Genomic DNA, 20524 nt, shown 5'->3' on the forward strand with positions numbered 1-20524 from the left:
ACAGCGCTCCAGCCTGGGCAACAGAGCGAAGCTCTTTCTCAAAAAAAAAAAAAAAAGAAAAGAAAAGAAAAAAAAAAAGGAAAGAAAGAAATGATCAGCACATACCCATTTACCTCAAGGGTAGTCACCAAAACTTCAAAGTGCCATTAAGAACAGAATCAATGCTTTTGTCTAAAAGATCTCAGAGGCTCTATAACAGACCCTTGAGATCATAAACATTCATGACTTTCCAGGAAACCAATAGGTTTCTTAAACTCACAAAAAACTGCCTAAACATTTTTGATTAACTAAGAAAATCACACTCTCCTTCTTTGAAAGTGATCATACTTGTATAAATTTAAGAAAAAAAATCTTGGCCACACTGGAATGACATAAAAATGTTTTATACTTGCTTTACTTTAGTTAAGGTTAAGAACAACTATTTTAAAAATAAAACTCTCCAGATTGTGCAGTTTCAATTTTCCACTGCTCATTTTCTATGACAATCTGACCAAGAATTCCCCACAGCCACCCGCCAGGAGGGGGAAAGAAAAGCTGATACCCTAAAACCTCATTCTCAGAAAAATAAGTATCTCTGATAACGCGTCTAGTTTTTCCAAAAATATTAATGAAAAGGTAATGGTATCATAAACTGAAAGGCTGTTTTAGAAATGAGCAAGTCAAGCTTGTCAAAAGGCCAGAAAGGACTTTCTGGAAAGAATAATAAGCATCTTGGAATCTCACTTCTCTCACACACTGAGCTCCAATCTGCAGCCTTTTCCCTCCGAGCCAATGCACTTGATGGGTGTGATAACAGATGGATCATTGTATCTGCCAACTTCCTGTGATGTACTGTATGGGGACTGATAATTTAGTGACTACAGAAGTTCTACAACAGACAATGCAAGCAACACTGGCATTCGGTAAGTAGCTGCATGCAGTCCTGTAACAGCCTGTAGGTGCTGAATATACGTGGATTATTGCACAATATAAGCTCTGAACAAGTATCTAAGGCATTAAAAAAAAAAAAACCTTAAAACTGGGCAAGCTAAGAACTAATTAGAAAAATAAACAGGAAGGAACAAGTATATCTTATATTCAAAGTGACATTTTCACTTAAACATACATGAAAAACCTTTGAATAAAAAATGTTTTATTAAAGTTTTATAAGCAAGTTAACATAGAAAAATGCATGCATATTTTAAAAATATACATTGTGGGCTTCGTTTTCAGGCTTCACAATCTGAAGTTATAAAAACCAAAAAATGTCTCCAACCATTGCCAAATGTCCTCTGGGGGGGGAAAAGTCTCTCCTGTTGAGAACCACTGAAGAAGGCAGACTAAAGTTCCACTAGTTCAATTCTAATGCTTATTTTAGAGGGAAGGGAGGGATTATAAGGAAAGGAGATTGTTTATTTATGGAAATTATACACAAAATAATCAAACATAATCCATATTGTATGTGCCAGCTAAGCACATATTATAATACTAAACAGAAGAAAGGCTATATAAAGATTCAGCATGCAAACTGTTCACCAGGTTGCACAGCAAATTGGAAAGGCAACTTCCATTAACCAGCATAAGAAGTATGCTTACTTCTCTTTGCAAAACAGGAAAAAATTCACAGCTCTGCCACAACACTGTGTACAAATTATACTAAAGGTACTTTCTTCACAAATGCTCATCAAATAAACTCTGCATTATGCTGGGCACAATGTACAGAACTGTCATCTTTAACAGATGCTACGATGAAACTCTCTATGTTTTAGGTTCTGGTTAAAAAAGAACCTTCACATTTATGTATACACGTATGTGTTTGTGTGCATGTATCATTCAAAACCCCACTGCAATCACATTTTAGAAATAGCAGTACCAAGGTTGGGCACGGTGGCTCACACCTGTAATCCCAGCATTTTGGGAGGTTGAGCTAAGGAGCTCAAGACCAGCCTGGGCAACATGGCAAAACTTCGTCTCTACCAGAAATACAAAAAAATAAGGCGGGAGTGGTGGCACACCCCTGTAGTCTCAGCTACTCAGGAGGCTGAGGTGGAAGAATCACTTGAGTCTGGGTGGCCGAAGGTTGCAGTGAGCTGAGATCGCATCACTGCACTCCAACCTGGGTGGCAGAGTGCAACCCCCTCTCAAAAAAAAAAAAAAAAAAAGAAAAGAAAAATGCCAGGCGCAGTGGCTCATGCCTGTAATCCCAGCACTGTGGGAGGCCAAGGCAGGCGGATCACCTGAGGTCAGGAGTTTGAGATCAGCCTGGCCAACATAGTGCAACTCCGTCTCTACTAAAGGACAAAAAAAATTAGCTGGGCATGATGGCGGGTACCTGTAATCCCAGCTACTCGGGAGGCCGAGGCAGAAGAATCACTTGAACCTGAGAGGCAGGGATTGCAGTGAGCCGAGATTGTGGCATTATACTCCAGCCTGGGCAAGACAGCAAGACTCGGTCTCCAAAAAAAAAAAAAATTCAGTATCAAATTACATGGACTACTTCACCGGGTTGGACGCTGATGGTTCACGCCAGGTCCTGAAAGATTCGGGAGGTCGAGATTTAGCGATCACCAGGTTTTAGACGAGACCATCCTGGCTAACACGGTGAAACTCCGTCTCTACTAAAATACAAAAACTAGCTGGGTGAGGTGGCGGGAGCCTGTGGTCCCAGCTACTCGGGAGGCTGAGGCAGGAGAATGTGGCTGTGAACCCGGAGGCGGAGCCTCTTGCAGTGAGTTGAGATCCGGCCACTGCACTTCAGCCTGGGCACAGAGCGAGACTCCGTCTCAAAAAAAAAAAAAAAAAAAAAAATTAAATACTACCACATTATTTTACTGGCACATCTCTGGAACCTGCCACACGTACTCAAATTATTGGGCAGAGAATTAGTTTGTCATTTTTGCAGCAACTCTACCGTAATACCATTCTCTAAGTCTAAAGTACAAAATCTCTTTTAAAATATTATTATTCGATACTACAAAACAGTATCATTTGGAGTAAATGTCCTACACTCAAACTAAGTACACTATTTCCATATGGAAATGTGATTTTCTTCTCTTTCCTGCTTTTTTTTTTTTTTTTTTTTTCCTTGCAATTTCACTATATGCTAATCCTGAGCTACAAGGTGATAAGAAAGTGAAGAAACAGGTCGGGTGTGGTGGCTCACGCCTGTAATCCCAACACTTTGGGAGGCCGAGGTGGGTAGATCTTTGAGGTCAGGAGTTCGAGACCAGTCTGGTCAACATGGCAAAATCCCGTCTCTACTAAAAATACAAAAATTAGCCGGGTGTGGTGGTGTGTGCCTGTAATCCCAGTTACTCCAGAGCCTGAGGCAGGAGAATCACTAGAACCCTGGAGGCAGAGGCTGCAGTGAGCCAACACTGCATTACAGCCTGGGCGACAAAGCGAGATTCTGTCTCAAAAAAAAGGGTGGGGGGGGGTAAAGGGAGGAAAGGAAGAAAGAGGAAAAACAGACTAACTGCAGGGAATGAAACAGTATCACTTGCTGCACAGCTGCAATTCTCTTTTTAGGAAAAATTAAAACTAATAATATTTGAAAACTATAAGTCTGATTTACTACTGACAACACCAGGCATAAAGAGAAGAATCTTTGATCACTCGATAGAAGGAAAATGAGTGAAGGGGCACAATTATCTTCAACGAGAAAAAGCCAACAGCACTGTTCAAAAAAAAAGAGAACCAATTTCACCCGAGTTTGTTTTCTTTTTACTATGTGAGCAGACTTGACTTTAAAATTTCCGAACTGTACCCACAAAACAGAGTACTTTATCTTGCAACACTTTCCCTGCTAGTCAACACTGCCTAAAACTCCAATATTGAGTTTTCTTCTACCTGTAGGACTGTTAACGTAAGTAAGAGGAGAAACAGGAATTGCTAACAATCTGGAAACTGCCTGTGCCTGAAGAAGAGCTCAATCCAGCATGAAGGTAGACCAGGCTGGTACTGTAACTCTTGGTTCTGCTCAGAAGCTGGTCTTAACAGGCTCTAGGACCATGGTAACTCATGTGAGGCCTCCAGATACAGGCAGACAGGCCCCTGAGGCCACAGTTCACCCCGTCTGACAAACAATATTTTCCAAAGACAGCTCACAATAGATCCCATATTACATGCCTTTTCTTACAGTGCAACACTATCAGTCTTCCTATCAAGTGGTAGGATCAATATTCCCTCCCCTGGATCTGGGTAGCTCTTTGTAACTGCCTCAACAAACAAAATATGGACGAAGTGACTGTACGTTAGTCTCCAAGTCCAGAGTGTAAGAAACTGATAGTTCTCCACATCTGCACTCAGGAAGATCACTTTTGGAGTGCAACCACCCTGCTGTGAGGAAACCAAGTCCACACGGAGCAGCCCCGTGTGGTTCTTCTGGCCAACTGTCTCAGCTGACATCCCAGCCAAAAACCAGCATCAACCACCAGCTATGTGAATAAAAGCACCTTCCGAGGCAATCAGGCCCAAGTCTGATCGAAAGACTGCAGTCTTGGAGTCTTTCCAGTGGAGTCCTCAGACATCCTAGAGCAAAAACTATTGGTCCCTACTATGCCCTAAGTTCTGACCCCCACAGTCCATAGGCATAATAAAATAAACTGTTTTTTGCTACTGAGTTTTGATATTAGATGATACACACCCAGTGCAACCACTGTCCCAGGCAGAACAGATTCATAACTCATTCACAAAAACAAAATTATAGTACTTCACACTAGTTCTGCAGTAACATAATCTGGATGATTATTGTTGGATGATAAATCATTAAGGTAGAAGTAGTATACTGAGACATGAACTAAATTTCAAAGGTACCCAACTTCATTTTAGTAAGCACATTATGAACAAAGATACAGATTCAGTGAAATGAAATGCTGAATTTATAATTTATATTACATATTAATAAGAACATTTTTATGAGAACCCTTGTGATATAATAGGGTACTAGGATGGTCTCAGCGCTGAAGCAAACTGGCTATGTGGCTAAATTTTAATTCACGTATCTATTCATTCAACAAGTGAATGGATATGATATCTTAGGCACTATTTTAGGGGCTGAAAATTCAGCAGTGAACAGATTTTTCATAAAACTTTCATTTTAGTTGAGAGAGGCAGAGAGTAGTAATTTTACTTATATAAAATTATTCAAACCCATGTTAAATGCAAACTAAGTCTTTTACCTTATTTACCTAAAAGACAAAATGTCTTTTAACCCATGTTAAAAGACAGTAAGACACGATGGAAGGAAGGTCAATGAAAGTAGGATTCATATGCTACTTACGATGATACGGCAGTTTTAAAACAAGACCCCAAGTGTCTGACACTCCTCCCATTGAGAGGTAGGGCCTATATTTCTTTCCTTTAAAAAATGAGATTTATAGTTGCTTCAAGGAAAGAGTAGGATGAAAGTGACACCATGTGGCCGGGCGCAGTGGCTCACACCTGTAATCCCAGCACTTTGGGAGGTTGAGGCGGGCGGATCACAAGGTCAGGAGATGGAGACCATCCTGGCTAACATGGTGAAACCCCGTCTCTACTAAAAATACAAAAAAATTATACGGGCATGGTGGCACGTGCCTGTAGTCCCAGCTACTCCGGAGGCTGAGATAGGAGAATCACTGGAGCCCGAGAGGTGGAGGTTGCAGTGAGCTGAGATGGTGCCACTGTACTCCAGCCTAGGCAACAGAGCGAGACCCCATCTCAAACAAACAAAAAAGCAAGTGACAACACAGTTTCTGTGAGTAGGTTAGAAAAGCTATGCAAGCTTCCACCTCACTCGGTGGAACACTCACTTTGAAAGTCCTGAGGTAATAAATCTAACTCCTCTGAGGCCACTATGCTGAAAAGAAGCCTAAGTTACATGGAAAGGTTACTTGTAGGGACTCCAGTCAACAATCCCAGCTCATCCCTGCCTTCACATGAGTCAGATACGTGAATAAAAAGGCCTCCAGATGATCTTGGCACCCAGCCTTTCAATTATACTAGTTTTGCCAGCTGAAGGTCAAGACATAAGAGTGCTGAAACAAACCATATCTATTATGCCCTTTCCAAATTCTTGCCCTAAAGAACCTGTGAACATAATGAAATGGTTGCCATTTTATGCCACCAAATTTGGGGTGGTTTGTTACACAGCAATGGAAAACTGGAGCAAATCGTAAGATCACACTATAATATAAGGAAGTAGTATTTGTTCTGAGACCTAATGCTATCAAAGAGCCAGGCTCATGAGATGAAGGAATAGCTATTCAAACAGGGAGAGGAGCAAGTACACGTCCCTAAAGCAGGAAGGAGCTTTGTGGTATAAGTCAATTAGATACATAAGGCTAGCTGATCAGTTTTGTGACACTTGATGAGTTATCCAGAATTTATGTTCAGTATACACAGAAGCCACTGTGCTGCTTCAAGTGGGGCTGTTTTTCAAAGATTCTTTTTTTTTTTTTTTTTTTGAGACACACTCTCACTCTGTCGCCCAGGCTGGAGGGTAGTGGCACAATCTCGGCTCACTGCAACCTCCGCCTCTGCGTTCAAGCAATTCTTTACCTCAGCCTCCTGAGTAGCTGGGTTTACAGGCCCCACCACTATGTCTGGCTAATTTTTATATTTTATTAGGGATGGGGTTTTACCATCTTGGCCAAGCTGGTCTTGAATTCCTGACCTCGTGATCCACCTGCCTCAGCCTCCCAAAGTGCGGGGATTATAGGCGTGAGCCACTGCACCCGGCCTCAAAGATTCTTTTGGCTGTTGTGTGTCTCTTGATGTTTAATGAGGAAACTGAATTAAGTGCTATGGTCCCTTCATATCTACCATGCAAGTAAGTGTTTCTCAAATTTGGGCTCTAGAAAATCCTTAAGATTAAAATTAATGCTTAATTGTGCTCATCAGAATGATCTTTTCATAACTGAGTATCACTACACAATCTCAATGCCTGTGTGTGTATGTATAGTTCCCACTCAAAGGCTAATGAGAAAAGAACACAGACCAAAAAATATGTGTGTATGAGAGAAAGAATGATGCATTCGCACCAAATGAAGCTACAGTAAGTTATGCTAAAGTGTTACAGCATTTCAAACAGGAGGAAACGGTGGAAGACTTGAGTCATCACACCATCCACAGAACAGGCAAGCCAAAATTAAACAGATTTGTTTCTAAGAAGACAGTACCAAATTTTTGCTATGAACAGAAACCTGCATTCAAGTAAACATCAGGTGGCATTTAATATTATATTAATCTGTATTTTTATCAGTTATGCAGTTTTGATTGTATTTAACCTATAAAACGGTTTCATTATTATAATCATATAATAGCTAGAAGCACAGTGGTATCCAAAAGCCTCTAAAGTCATAATATAATCAAGTGTTTACATTAATAAGAGTGAACATAAATTGGTGACCTTCGCAACATAGTAACACATATTACAAGCACATTTTCATGAACATTTGATTTTCCTGAATAAACTTGAGATCCTAGCTGAACCATACGAATTATTTAAAGTTACCATAAACAGAAGACAATTGAGGTAAATCATCAGTAAACATTTAAAAACCAAAAATAAGTTATTTTGAAATAATTCTGTGTTGGAATAGTCTTCTCCTTCTAACTTTGTCTTTACACGGCTAAATCTTTTTCATTCTTCATTCCCTGTATGAACATTTCAGGCCACTGCAGCCCAAATTTTCAGCATCTCTAAACTCCCAGATACTGTCTATGCCATTCCTACACCTGCTGCTTGACACTGTTAGCTATTTTATGCATCCTTTTTGTTGCCAAGATGAATGATGATGTGATGATAATGGAAGTAGTGGCGGTGGCATGATAAAGATGAGGACAACAATGGCAGCAGCTATCAATTACTCAGTGATAATTTATGTTCCAACCACATAATTCTCTTATGAGGTAGATAAATATAATCTCCACTTTACAGATATAGAAATCAAGTAACAGGAATTATGTAATTTTCTCAAGGCCAAAAAGATAACAAATGAATGAGCTAGAAATAGAAAACTCTGGTCTCTTTTCTAACACTCGTATTAAAAAAAAGTATGGGCCTTTGAAATCGTAGGGGGTTTCAGAATCACAGAGGGTGTGAAGGCTGGATAAAAATTATGAGGTACTCCAAATGACATTAAAATCCCAGGTAAACAGGCTTTGGAATTTATTAACAAGCTTTCCAAGTATATTCTTATATTGAAGATTAAGCAGTAGACTGCACCCAGTGTTATTTTGCCAGCATCTAGACTATGGCATTTCTGAGAACACAGACAACTTCTATAAACTTGTCTAAAAAATACGGTATTGTACGTTCGAAACAGTAAGAGCTCAATAAATGCTTGTTATTTTTATACCTTTACACTGACTTGGTTTTCTTTTTTTTTTTTGAGATGGAGTTTCACTCTTGTTGCCCAGGCTGGAGTGCAATGGTGCGATCTCAGGTCACTACAATCTCCGCCTCCCGGGATCAAGCAATTCTCCTGCCTCAGCCTCCCAAGTAGCTGGGATTACAGGCGCCTGGCTAATTTTGTATTTTTAGTAGAGATGGGGTTTCACCATGTTGGCCAGGTGGGTCTTGAACTCCTGACCTCAGGCAATCCGCCCGCCTCGGCCTCCCAAAGTGCTGGGATTGCAGGCATGAGCCACCTCGCCCGGCCTGATATAAATTTTTAAAACCCATTATTTAAATTATATATTTGTTAAAATCTAGCAGGATCTAAATATTCTACAAAATAAATTTTATAAAACATAGCACTATTCTTTAGGTATTTAAAGCCTAGACTTAGGAGGAAAAAAATTGTAATTTCAATAATTTTCAAGGACTTTTTACATATCAGGATTTGTGGTTGTTAGGTACAGAGACTGGAGTACAGGACAGGGAAGGGTGGTAGTAACATTGAAGCTGTAAAGAAAGTGAAGGAACTGAAAACCTCTTGGGTGGTCCCTGGAATTCTCTCAAATGTTCTTTTCTGCAAATGAAGCAGAGGCCAAGCTGGAATGCTCACAAAGCTACAGCGTCTTTTTATGGGTTCCATCTAGCTCTAGAGTTTTATGATTCAGTAAGGTGGGTGGTAAATTAAGCTACTGCTGTCTTCCCACAGAGTTGTTTGTGGCCATCAGGACAAATCTGGGGAAGCTCAATTAACACATGTCTGACCTTGGTCAAGTCATAATTCCTCAAAAAACATCTGCAATATTGTGACCTACCAGAAAATTCTAAGCAAATGTTCGTCATTGACAGTGAAAGGTGTGAACACTTTATTCTGCAGCATTTTTTGTTTCATTTTGTTTAACCAATCATTCTAAGCCAGTAAAGTTCAAGGTGTTTTAAGATAACTAATATCTCTGATTTAGGATGTTCTCTTTAGTATTTAAGAAGAAAGGAAGAAAACAGTGATTTCAAATCAAACCACCCTTAAGTGCCTATTTGACTAGTAACTGCTGAAATTCAGGGTGATTCGCACATTTGGTTAATGAAGGACACCACAAAACCTAACATGGTTGAGACAGATTTCTCGAATTTCTGAATCCACAATGATTACCACCTTTGTTTTAATAAAAGTGGTCAAGAAGAGACTGAACTGTAGATGAGACACTGAGCTTTCACCAGAAAAACATAAATACACTTATATGCCAGGCCCTCACACTGCTAAGCTAAGACCCCCTGAATCAAGAATATCACAGAGCATGCTCCTCAAATCTTAACTATCCCAACATTTCAAGGTTTGAAAAAAGTAAACTTTATACAGTATCCTATATGTTACTGTTGCATAAACTAAAAGATAAAACACATGGCAATTCAATGATGATTGATGAAAACTTTGAAGGTTTGCTAAATTACACTCACCAGGACAACAATGCATTATAATGCAGATTCTTCTTTTTTCAAAGAAGGGTATCACATTCTCTAGAGAAAATATTGCCTTTCAGAGGGGTCAGTATTATAACCCCACCAAGTGATCCTATTTCAAAATTGAAAAGTTTTGTCACCTAACATCGAACCTTTAAAAATGTTTTGTTACACATACTTTCATTTAAGAAAAAGGATAAATGACCCTCTTACAGTTACCATAAAATATTATTTTTAAAAATATCTTCACAATCTGATTTTAAACTCCTTAAGGGTAGAGAATATGTCTTTTATCTCGTTTCATATAGTACCTAGCAACAGGTATTAACAATATGCTTGCTGAGTGTGCTTTAAATATTTGCTGGATAGGCTGCACATGGTTGCTCACGCCTGTAATGCCACTACTTTGGGAGACCAAGGCAGGTGGATCACCTGAGGTCAGGGGTTCGAATTAGTCCGGCCAATACAGTGAAACCCCATCTCTACTAAAAATACAAAACTTAGCCAGGCGTGGCGGCGCACACCTATAATCCCAGCTTCTCAGAAGGCTGAGGCTGGAGAATCGCTTCAACCAGGGAGGCAAAGGTTGCAGTGAGCTGAGATTGTGCCACTGCACTCCAGCCTGGGCAACAAAACAAAACCTCCAACTCAAAAAGAAAAAAAAAAAAATTGCTGAATAAACAGATGAATGCCAACTAATACAGTTTCCAAAGGCAGACAGGACCTTTAAAACAATTTTAAGAATATACTTTCTTTTTATAACTCACCTAGGAACAAAATTATCACAATGAAAAATTTGCATAAAGTGAGCAAAAACATACTCCCTCCCCTTTCCCAGTGTGCTCTATTCTCATTATCCTGTTTTATTTTCTTCCAGAGCATTTACCACCATCTAACATACTTAATATTTACGCGTGATTATTGTCTATCTCCTCACCCCATCCCCAATTAGAGTGTAAGCTTAATGAAAGTAAAGATTTGCCTGTTTTGTTTCAAGGTTATATCCTAAGTACACAAAATGTGTGTCCTGGGATACATTAAACATTCAATGACTATTGAATCTATCTTCAGGATTCTTTACCAGTGTTACTGTTTGTTCTAAAAGTATTTTTAGAGCTCTAGTTACACAGTGACAAATGAGGATGTTTTACAGACATGTACATATTATGTGTACACACACACACACATACAGATACAAACAAAAATTATTTCATCTCTCATGAAATGTTGCTATCTCTAAGGTGTAATAAGGTGTAAACAGAGCAGCTACCAGGAAAGGAACATGTTAGAGAAAGCAAATCACATCCAAGTCTAACCACAAAAAGGACCCAGAAAAGTAGATAATTACTAAAACTGGTTTAAAAACAAAACTTTCAACAACAATCAGTCATCCCTAAAGTTAAATCTCTCTGGAGCAGAAACTGATTCAGCATCGACTTACAAATCACCGCATTACTAACATCAGATCTTGCAACAACTGAAGTTATCTTAGGGAGGCTTCCAACTAAAGTCCATCCTATTCTGTAGGAAAAGTGGCTGAAATGATAGTCATCATATTTAATCTCATTAATTTTTAAATACTTAACTGCTTTGTTAGACTATAAATTCCTTGTCCAAAGGGGCAGCTATATCTGTTGTGCTGTTTGTTTCCTTCAACTGCTAATTATTTCATTATTTGTTTAAATGTGTGGATTTTTAAAAATCTGTCTCTAATCATGAGAGCAGAGAGACACACAGTGCTGAGCACAACAAATAAATATGTGTTGAACTGAATTCAACACAGAGATCAAGATGCCAATAAAATTAACCTTCAATCCACAACCTTATGGCAAGGCAATTCAGTTATCATATTAAATATCCATACAAGGTACCTAATATGAAGGCAATTAGATAAGCAACAATTAATCTGTTAGCATTCTGTATTCAAACCAATATTAAAGCTATGTATAACTAGTTATTGTAATTACATAAATGAAGGGCTACAAACATTAGGTGGCAGCAGCAGTACACTGTATCATCATCCTGAAACTGATTTTTTTCATATATAGAAATCTGACCCAGAAATAGGGTTACACAAATAGCTTCACATATAAAATATACAAAAGGAACTGAAAACACAGTAACAAAATATGCAAATACAATTATTCTTTACATCCAGATGTTTAAATTATTATTTCTATAAATAAGATAATTGAGCAGTGTAAAAGTGTTGGCAGTTTTCTATATATGTATTGAAATTTCTGCTTTATCCTAACTCTCTGACAGTCTACATCCAAGTTGCCAGCTCCACCTTCGAAATGGTATCTAGAACGTGAGTACTTCTCACCACCCTCACCACAGGGACTCTGGTGGAAGCCGTCCCCATCATCAACCTGGATCATGACAACAGACTCCTGTGGGATCTCTGCTTCTGTTCTGGCTCTCCCCAACCCAGTGTCTTCTCCATGTGGAAGCTAGAGGAATCCTTTAAAATGGTTAAGTTAGCTCACTCGTGAGCTAACTCGGTCTGCTCAGAAGCCTTCAATGGCTTCTCAACTCCAAGAGAGTTCTACTCTGGTCTTTGGCACCCTTCATAAATTGTCCCCCACACCCTACCCCAGCTTCACGCCCACTACTCTTCCCCTTGCTCATACCACTTGAGCCACACTGGTCCTTCATCAGACCAATTACACTCAACCCGATGACCTTTGTATTTGCTGTTCTCTCTCCCTGAAATGCTCTTCTGACAGATATCCATCCCCATACCTCTTTTAGGTCTCACCTCATATGCCACCCAGTCAGACTTTCTCTGACCACCCTACTTAAAATAGCAACCATCCTCCTTCACTGCTTCATTTTTCTCCATGTCACTAATCAGCATCGGGTATATTTTGTGTGTTTATTTCTTTACTATCTTCTCTACCAAAGCTAAAAATCCACAGGAACCAAGATTTTAGTCTGTTTTCTTCACTATTTTATTCTCAAAGCCTTAAACAGTGCCTGGTAAATAGTAGCACACAAATACTTGTGAACAAATAATTTCTCTCATCAAATAAGCATATAGCAATAGTTCTATAGCTGTTCCCTGTTTTGACATTAAAAGCCAGACTTAGTGGCTCACACCTGTAATCCTAGCACTTTGGGAGGCCGAAGCGGGTGGATCACCTGAGGACAGGAGTTCGAGACCAGCCTGGCCAACACCGTGAAACCTCATCTTTACTAAAAATACAAAACTTAGCTGGGCATAGTGGTGCATACCTGTAATCCCAGCTACTCAGGAGGTTGAAACAGGAGAATCACTTGAACCAGGGTGGCAGAGGTTGCAGCAGGCCAATATTGTGCCACTGCACTCCAGCCTGGGCGACAGAGTGAGACCCAGTCTCCAAAGAAAAAAAAAGTTCACTTTATTTATTACTAAGTTCAAGTATGCACAATTGATGTATGTGTGCATAAAAATAAAGTGACACTTTTACATTACATACAATTTAAAAGCAATGTTAAGTCAAATTTGTTAAATTGACCATTATAATATGATGGAACTATATGTTTAAAATTTAAAACTATTCTTACAGTGTACTTAATTATTAGAACACCAAGCAACCAAGCTCTTCCTTATATTCAAATCAAATAGGTGAACTCAAAATTGACTTTTATCTTATCTACTGACAAGATTTGTGGGCTCAGGCTCTGTTGGCTTCAGAAAGAAAGAATTACAGGTTTGCTCTCAGCCAAATGACTCTATAATTGGTGTTGATTGCTTAATTCTGAACTACATCAGTAGCTAACCACTGATTATGAAATGCCCAGATTTGGTTTATTTACTTTACTGTTTACATACTGTAGAATAAACATTTGGGCAGAAATAGACACAAAGGACCTCAAGAAATTTTCAAAATATAGTACATCTGCCAGGCACAGTGGCTCAGGTCTGTAATCCCAGCACTCAGGGAGGCCAAGGCAGGTGGGGGTGAATCACTTGAGCCCAGGGGACACAGTAACACCTTGTATCAAAAAAAAAAAAAAAGGAGAGGGAGAGTGAGAAAAAGAAAGAAAGAATAAATGACTACCAGAGCCACAGAAATTTAGCATGCTCCTGCTTCTTGAAAGTCTACTTAGAAAAATCCCAATTTATAATGGGTGTGTTCCGAACATTCACTTGTAAGTCAACGATTTGAAATCCAGAAAGTTGTTCTCCCACAGGAACAACATTAAGTACATTAGCTATGTTCCCGGCTTGTCCACAGCAGCTGATATCACATTAATTTATACTTCCTCTCAGAGCTGACTCATTTCCATTATTCTCTGGGACTCCCTTCTAAAATGTTTCCATCAAATTTTTCATTACTTAACTTTTGTGGCCTAACCGATATAAACAACGATCCTACTTGCTACACGTCACTATGAAAACAAACTAACGGCAGGGCAAGGCAAGAAAGGAAGAATAATTGAGATTACTTATAGCTCTAGAGAGGGATGGACCTCACTAGGTTGTTCATATTCACAGACAGCATATTAAAGTTACAAATCCTGAACCATCCAAAATGAATATACAAAAACTATTTCCATGTAAGAAAATCAGAGCAACTTGCACCTTAAAGGTTATGGATTGGCTAAAAGAGACCACACACTGGTTCACCTCCTTTAAATCCCCAATTATTTCACCAGTGCTACAGAACTTAATAGAAGCCAGGTGATTACCCAGAGCCACAGAACAGGCACACAGGCAGCTTCTTTTTGCTTGGTCTTTCCTTTGCCCCTGTGTTCCACACACAGCACACAATGAAGGATTCTGACTGAGCTGAGAAATTCCTGCTATTTCACTGCCCCAACAGCTTAATTCACAGCCCTGAAATACTCACACCATTAACTCATGTGATTCCATTTAAAAGAATGGTTCACAAAACCTTTCCTCATTACTAAATGAAACTCAGCCATCACCGATAAAAGTCCACACCCTCACTTTGGATGAGAGGGTAAGGGTGGTGCCCAACTACTCCTCAAATTTCCCCCATCTCTTGTCCTTCACTGTCCCAAAGAGCCCAGCTCAAAACAGTTCAATCATGATAGTGAACTGAGATCTCATTTCTGAAATTCTGGGTGATTCCAAAACTGAGTTTGGTCTGAGAATCTTTGTCCCAAATCTATTTCCTAACAAAAAAAAAATTCCCTAAGGAAAGAGCATACCCCAAAACTTAAAATCTTTGCTCAAAGCACGCTCAATGTAAGTTCTCCATGTTTGTGGTTAATCAATGTGGCTAATACAACTAATAGCTGACCTACTGTAGTTTCTACTATGAATTCAGAATACATTTTCTCAAACTCCAACTACTTTATGAAAACATTTTTAAAGATTAACTGAGATAACATGTAAAGGTGCTTAAAATAGTGTCTCTGGCAGAGAATATGTTCCATAAAAGTGAGTGGGTTTTGTTTACCCAAAAGGTAAGTCATCTGGGCACTGAATCTGATATGCAATTAGCAACATGAAATAACCTCTCTCTGACTGCTGTAGGTTAACATATCTAAGGAATTTAACTTATTTGCTATCTAATAATCAAAATGTATGCTACAACATAGCTTCAAGTTGCACTTCACTGCATCACTGTACTGTTTCTGTCCCATGGTTGCTCCACTTAATTCATCCCATATCACTTAAAAGGTAATTACATTTATCTGTGCATCTCACAAAATAGGAACATACTCTGTTGTCAGTACACTGACTTCACATTACAATCCTATTTTCTTCATATGGCCATTTAAGTAAAACTGGCTTATCCAACATCATCTCCTTCAGAACAACAAATTAATTATCTGCCTCATACCAAATACGATGGCCAAACTTCTACCTACTATCTATTGTTTGATAAGGCAATGCCAGTGTCAACCAAACCAATAATAGTCCTAAATGGCAGATGGAAATCTGTAACAAGGAATCCTGATACTGAATCTCTATGCACATCACTATATATCCTTAAGAAAAGGACTCCATGGTGTGCATACAAAGATTTCTTCATCACAGGCTGAAAAACAACCTAGAACAAATGCTCTGGAACCACGTCCAGGGGAGGGGGATGCCTGGCCTAGCTCATCTAAAAAGTTCCTTCCAGTACTAAAATCCTAGGCTTTCCTGCTTCTATACAGTTGTTAAAATAAATGGCATACAGCTCCTCAGCAGTTGCTTCAAGTACTTTTTTTTCTTTTCTCTTTGAGACAAGGTCTCATTCTGTTACTAAGGTTGGAGTGCAGTGGGACAATCATAGCTCACTACAGCCTCAAACTCCTAGGCTCAAGTGATCCTCCCACCTCAGCCTCCAAGTAGCTAGGACTACAGGCACATGCCACCACACTCAACTTGTTTTTTTTTTTTTTGTAGAGTCTTGCTAAGTTGCCTTGGCTGGTCTTGAACTCCTGGCCTCAAGCAATTCTCTGCCTTCATCTCCCCAAGTGCTGGGACTAAATCTAGGTGAGAGCCACTGTGCCTGGCCTCAAGTACATTTTTAGTCTAAGCCTGACAAAGTTTAAAAAAAAAAAAAAAAATCCCCACACATAGAGGCATGTTTTAATAATATGTTCCAGGTTCTCTGCAATAAATAAACCAAATGAGAAAAATGTAATTCTTTTCTATTTGTGACCCCCAAAAAGATTTTTAAATTCACTAGCAAATAGACTTTAAATCAAGCTTGTCCAACCCATAGCCCGTGGGCTGTATGAGGCCCAGAACGGCTTTGAATGTGGCCCAACACAAATTTGTAAACTTTCTTAAAACATTATGAGCTTTTTTGAGATTTTTTTGTTTTTGCTTCTGTTGGTTTTTTTGAGATGGAATCTCGCTCTGTCACCAGGCTGGAGAGCAGTGGCGTAATCTCAGCTCACTGCAACCTCTGCCTCCTGGGTTCAAGTGATTCTCCTGCCTCAGTCTCCCAAATAGCTAGAACTACAGGCATGTGCCACCATGCCCAGCTAATTTTTCTATTTTTAGTAGAGACGGGGTTTCACCATGGTGGCCAAGATGGTCTCGATCTCCTGACCTTGTGATCTGCCGGCCTTGGCCTCCCAAAGTGCTGGCATTACAGACGTGAGCCAACGCACCTGGTCGAGTTTTTTTTTTTTTTTTTTTTTAAGCTCATCAGTTATCCTTAGTGTTCGTGTATGTTATATGTGGCTCAAGACACATATAACACATACGTGGCTTCTTCCAGTATGGCCTACGGAAACCAAAAGATTGGACACCCCTGCTTTAAATCTTGATTAAATTCCCTAAATAGCCGACCATGGTGACTCACGCCCGCAATCCCAGCACTTTGGGAGACCAAGGCAGGGAGATTGCTTGAGGCCAGGAATTCGGACCAGCCTGGCCAACACGACGAAACCCCATCTCTACTAAAAAAATACAAAACTTAGGTGAGCATGGTGGTCCACACCTATAATCCCAGCTTCCTGGGAGGCTGAGGCACAAAAATTGCTTGAACCCAGGAGGCGGAAGTTGCAGTGAGCCAAGATCGCACCACTGCACTCCAGCCTGGACAACAGAGCACATATACACATATACACAGACATTTACTTATTAGTTCAGAAGATTAATAAAATTCAAGTATTTCCTGAATTTCTAATTAAGTGTGCAGATAACTCAACCCTCTCCCCTACAATTATATTTTGCTTTTAAAAAAGAGCCAATATTAAATACATTTGTGTGGAACTACACAAAGCCATACATTAAAATTATTTACATAATTGTTGATGGTGAACCTTATAAATGGGATTATACTTCTCTCCTACAAAATGAGGAGTGCTACTGCAAGTGCCTCAAAAAGGAAAAAGAGAAAAATTAAGTTTGAAAAACTTTCATGTCAATGATAAAGAAGTGTTTTATATAGTAACCAGCTAAAGAAAAAGTGACGTCAAGTTGACAATCCATACTAAAAACTTCTTTGCTTGTTTTATATATATCTCTACATACGTATCTCTATGTCTATGTCTATATCTATATCTATCTATAGATATAAGTAGTTTATCTTGATTTTGTTATTTTGGGAAAGAGGAACGTAAAAGAAAGGAGAAATAATTGGAATTTAGGTTATCTCCGAAGAAAGGAGGCTTTGCTTTAAGAAGATGGGGGATGTAATACTCTATTCGTCTAACCCATCAATAACCACACTTCGAATCTTTTTTTTTTTTTTTTTTTTTTTTGAGACGGAGTCTCGCTCTGTCGCACAGGTTGGAGTACAGTGGCGCCATCTTGGCTCACTGCAACCTCCTCCTCCCAGGCTCACGCCATTCTCCTGCCTCAGCCTCCCGAGCAGCTGGGACTACAGGCACCAGCCACCACACCTGGTTAATTTTTTTGTAGTTTTAGTAGAGACGGGGTTTCAACGTGTTCACCAGGATGGTCTAGATCTCTTGACCTCGTGATCTACCCACCTCGCCGTCCCAAAGTGCTGGGATTACAGGCGTGAGCTACCGCGCCCAGCCTGAAATCTTTCACTTGTCTTCCAATAGCCACGTAGATCTGTTCCTCAGTACTGCCTCTGATCCATTCTTCTCACCAATTTCCAAGTCACCTTACTAAAGCATGGCTCTGATCATGTTTTTAAACTCACTAACTAAAAATAGTCTAATGATCTTATAACTGTACTATTTTTGTCCCACCTATTTGTTCAGTTTTCTCTGTATACTTCCTTCTATTTCCTAGCCACTATCAACTCATTATTTGAGATACTTTGATCACATCCGGTATTCACACCTTTGCTCATGCACCGTACCATGTGCCCAGAATAGGTTACCCTGCTCCCATCTCTGCTTATTACTATGCCATGTTTTCCATAAGACTTTCCTCATATCCCTCCAACTAGACTAACTTCCCTCTTTCCTGACTTAAGGCATTCTTGATTGTGTTTGTATTCTAGAACTTCTCGTACTTTGTCATATATTATAGTTGGCCATATACAGTTAAGTCTCACACCCCACTAGATTAAAGGCTTATAAGAAGGAATTGTCTAGAGCTCAGCTGTCATGACCTATCGTTAAACATATTCCCCCAATAACCTAGAAAGGAATTCTGCATGGTTTAGATAATATGTTTGATTGATTCACCTCATCTTCTATCTGTGAAGCATGCTTCCCACATTTTTCAATTCTCATTTGACAAAGGCGGCTGGCTTTAAAAAGAACAGCTCAGGCTATGTCCAAAAAGTCAAATGATTACTAACTTTAAAAACAGTATCCGGTATTTGTGAAAGAAGAATTTTACAATTCATCTAAGTACCAAATCTCCCAATAATATTACATCAGACCTTAAAGGGTGGGTAACATTTAGAATAAGTAAACAGGGAGATTAAGGAAAGATGGTGAATACAGATGACCTAAGAGAAGAAACAACATGAACAAAAACAAAGAAAATAAGAGTTAGGCATTGAGAATGGTTTGGTTAGAGATGAGTAAGTGGACATTAAGTTCCTTTCAATATGCCCCCATAGTGCCTGCAGCTTAGCTGGCAATAAAAAAATGTTTAATGAATGAATGATAAAATAACATATTTTTAATGGGCTGAGGAAGAAATAGAAGACAGAAAAAGAAAGGTGTGTGATATTTCTTTCACTTTGCCCTCTGATAGTTACATCTTTTAAATGTATCCATTTTAATGAATGAATAAATTCATTTCCCTTGAAGTGGATCAAATACAAAATTAGACCCAAGTACACATTTAATAAATGCACACATGGACAGATTTAGTTGTCAAAAGAATGGCTCTAAAAGGAAGAATCTCTGTAAAGACCTAATTGGAATCAGAGCTGACGCTGAGATCGCTGCGATACCAGCATGGCCCTAAGCCAAATCTCTTTTCTGGCTGACCATGCAGGCTGTGTCACTGGACATTAACTTCACACAACATGTAACAAGCCACCAAGTGTCTAGTTCTCTTGTGTCCGCCTAAGGCCAGAGCCTACCTTCCCTTACCGTAGTGCCAGCTTATCAACGTACTCAAATTTTATTACAACAAAGTCTTGGAAAGCAAATCTAAGGCGGCAAAAAAAAGTCATTTCTACTCTCCTTGTTAACATCTAGATCTTGTCATAATTTAGTAAACCAAACTTCTATAATCAATGATGTGGGTAAGACTCAGTGCCCCAGGCTGGCATTCTAAACCTCCTACAACTATGTCTGAGCTTCCATTCTGGTCTCGTGTTCCACTACTCCTCCACTGCACCTCTGCCACTCAACTTCACTAAGTGTTCCTATACAAGATCCTCTAACACTTAGGATAATCTGTTTCTCTGACCTCTCACAGAATTCAGGCACACCACTCTCACATCTGGCATTTCCTCATTCTTACCTGTTTGTACAGCTCTAAGCCAGAAAATAGTGAAAACTTATTTTTATTTATGGGCAACCTAAAATTACAGAAAGATACAAGCTTTGAAATTGGTTTAGTCTAGATTTGAAACCCACATATGCTACTTCCTGGGTGTGTGGCCTTAGGTAGGTCGTGTAACTTTCTCAATCTCAGTTTCTTCTTTTGTAAATGCAATCTAGAACTAGAGCTGTGGTATGTAAAGCACCTAGCACTACACTAGGCCCACAGTAGGGACTTGTGTGGATGCCACTACTACCGTTCAACTTTGTCTCCGACTCCAACCCACTCCCCAGAGGTCTATCACAAGATCTTATGATTAAAAAATGGGAAAACTTCAGAGGACCAGAAGATTAAGGGGGGGATGGGATGAGAAAACT

At 39.4% G+C, this 20524-nt stretch overlaps 1 protein-coding gene across 8 annotated transcripts in view; it reads right to left on the reverse strand.

Annotated features, from left to right (window-relative positions):
- Window positions 1–20524, reverse strand: part of MED13L (mediator complex subunit 13L) — a 318142-nt gene that overhangs the window by 172633 nt on the left and 124985 nt on the right. The gene's annotated exons all lie outside the window — the stretch shown is intronic.

The sequence above is a fragment of the Papio anubis genome, chromosome 9 (assembly GCF_008728515.1).
Source record: "Papio anubis isolate 15944 chromosome 9, Panubis1.0, whole genome shotgun sequence".
NCBI classification, from domain to species: Eukaryota; Metazoa; Chordata; class Mammalia; order Primates; family Cercopithecidae; genus Papio; species Papio anubis.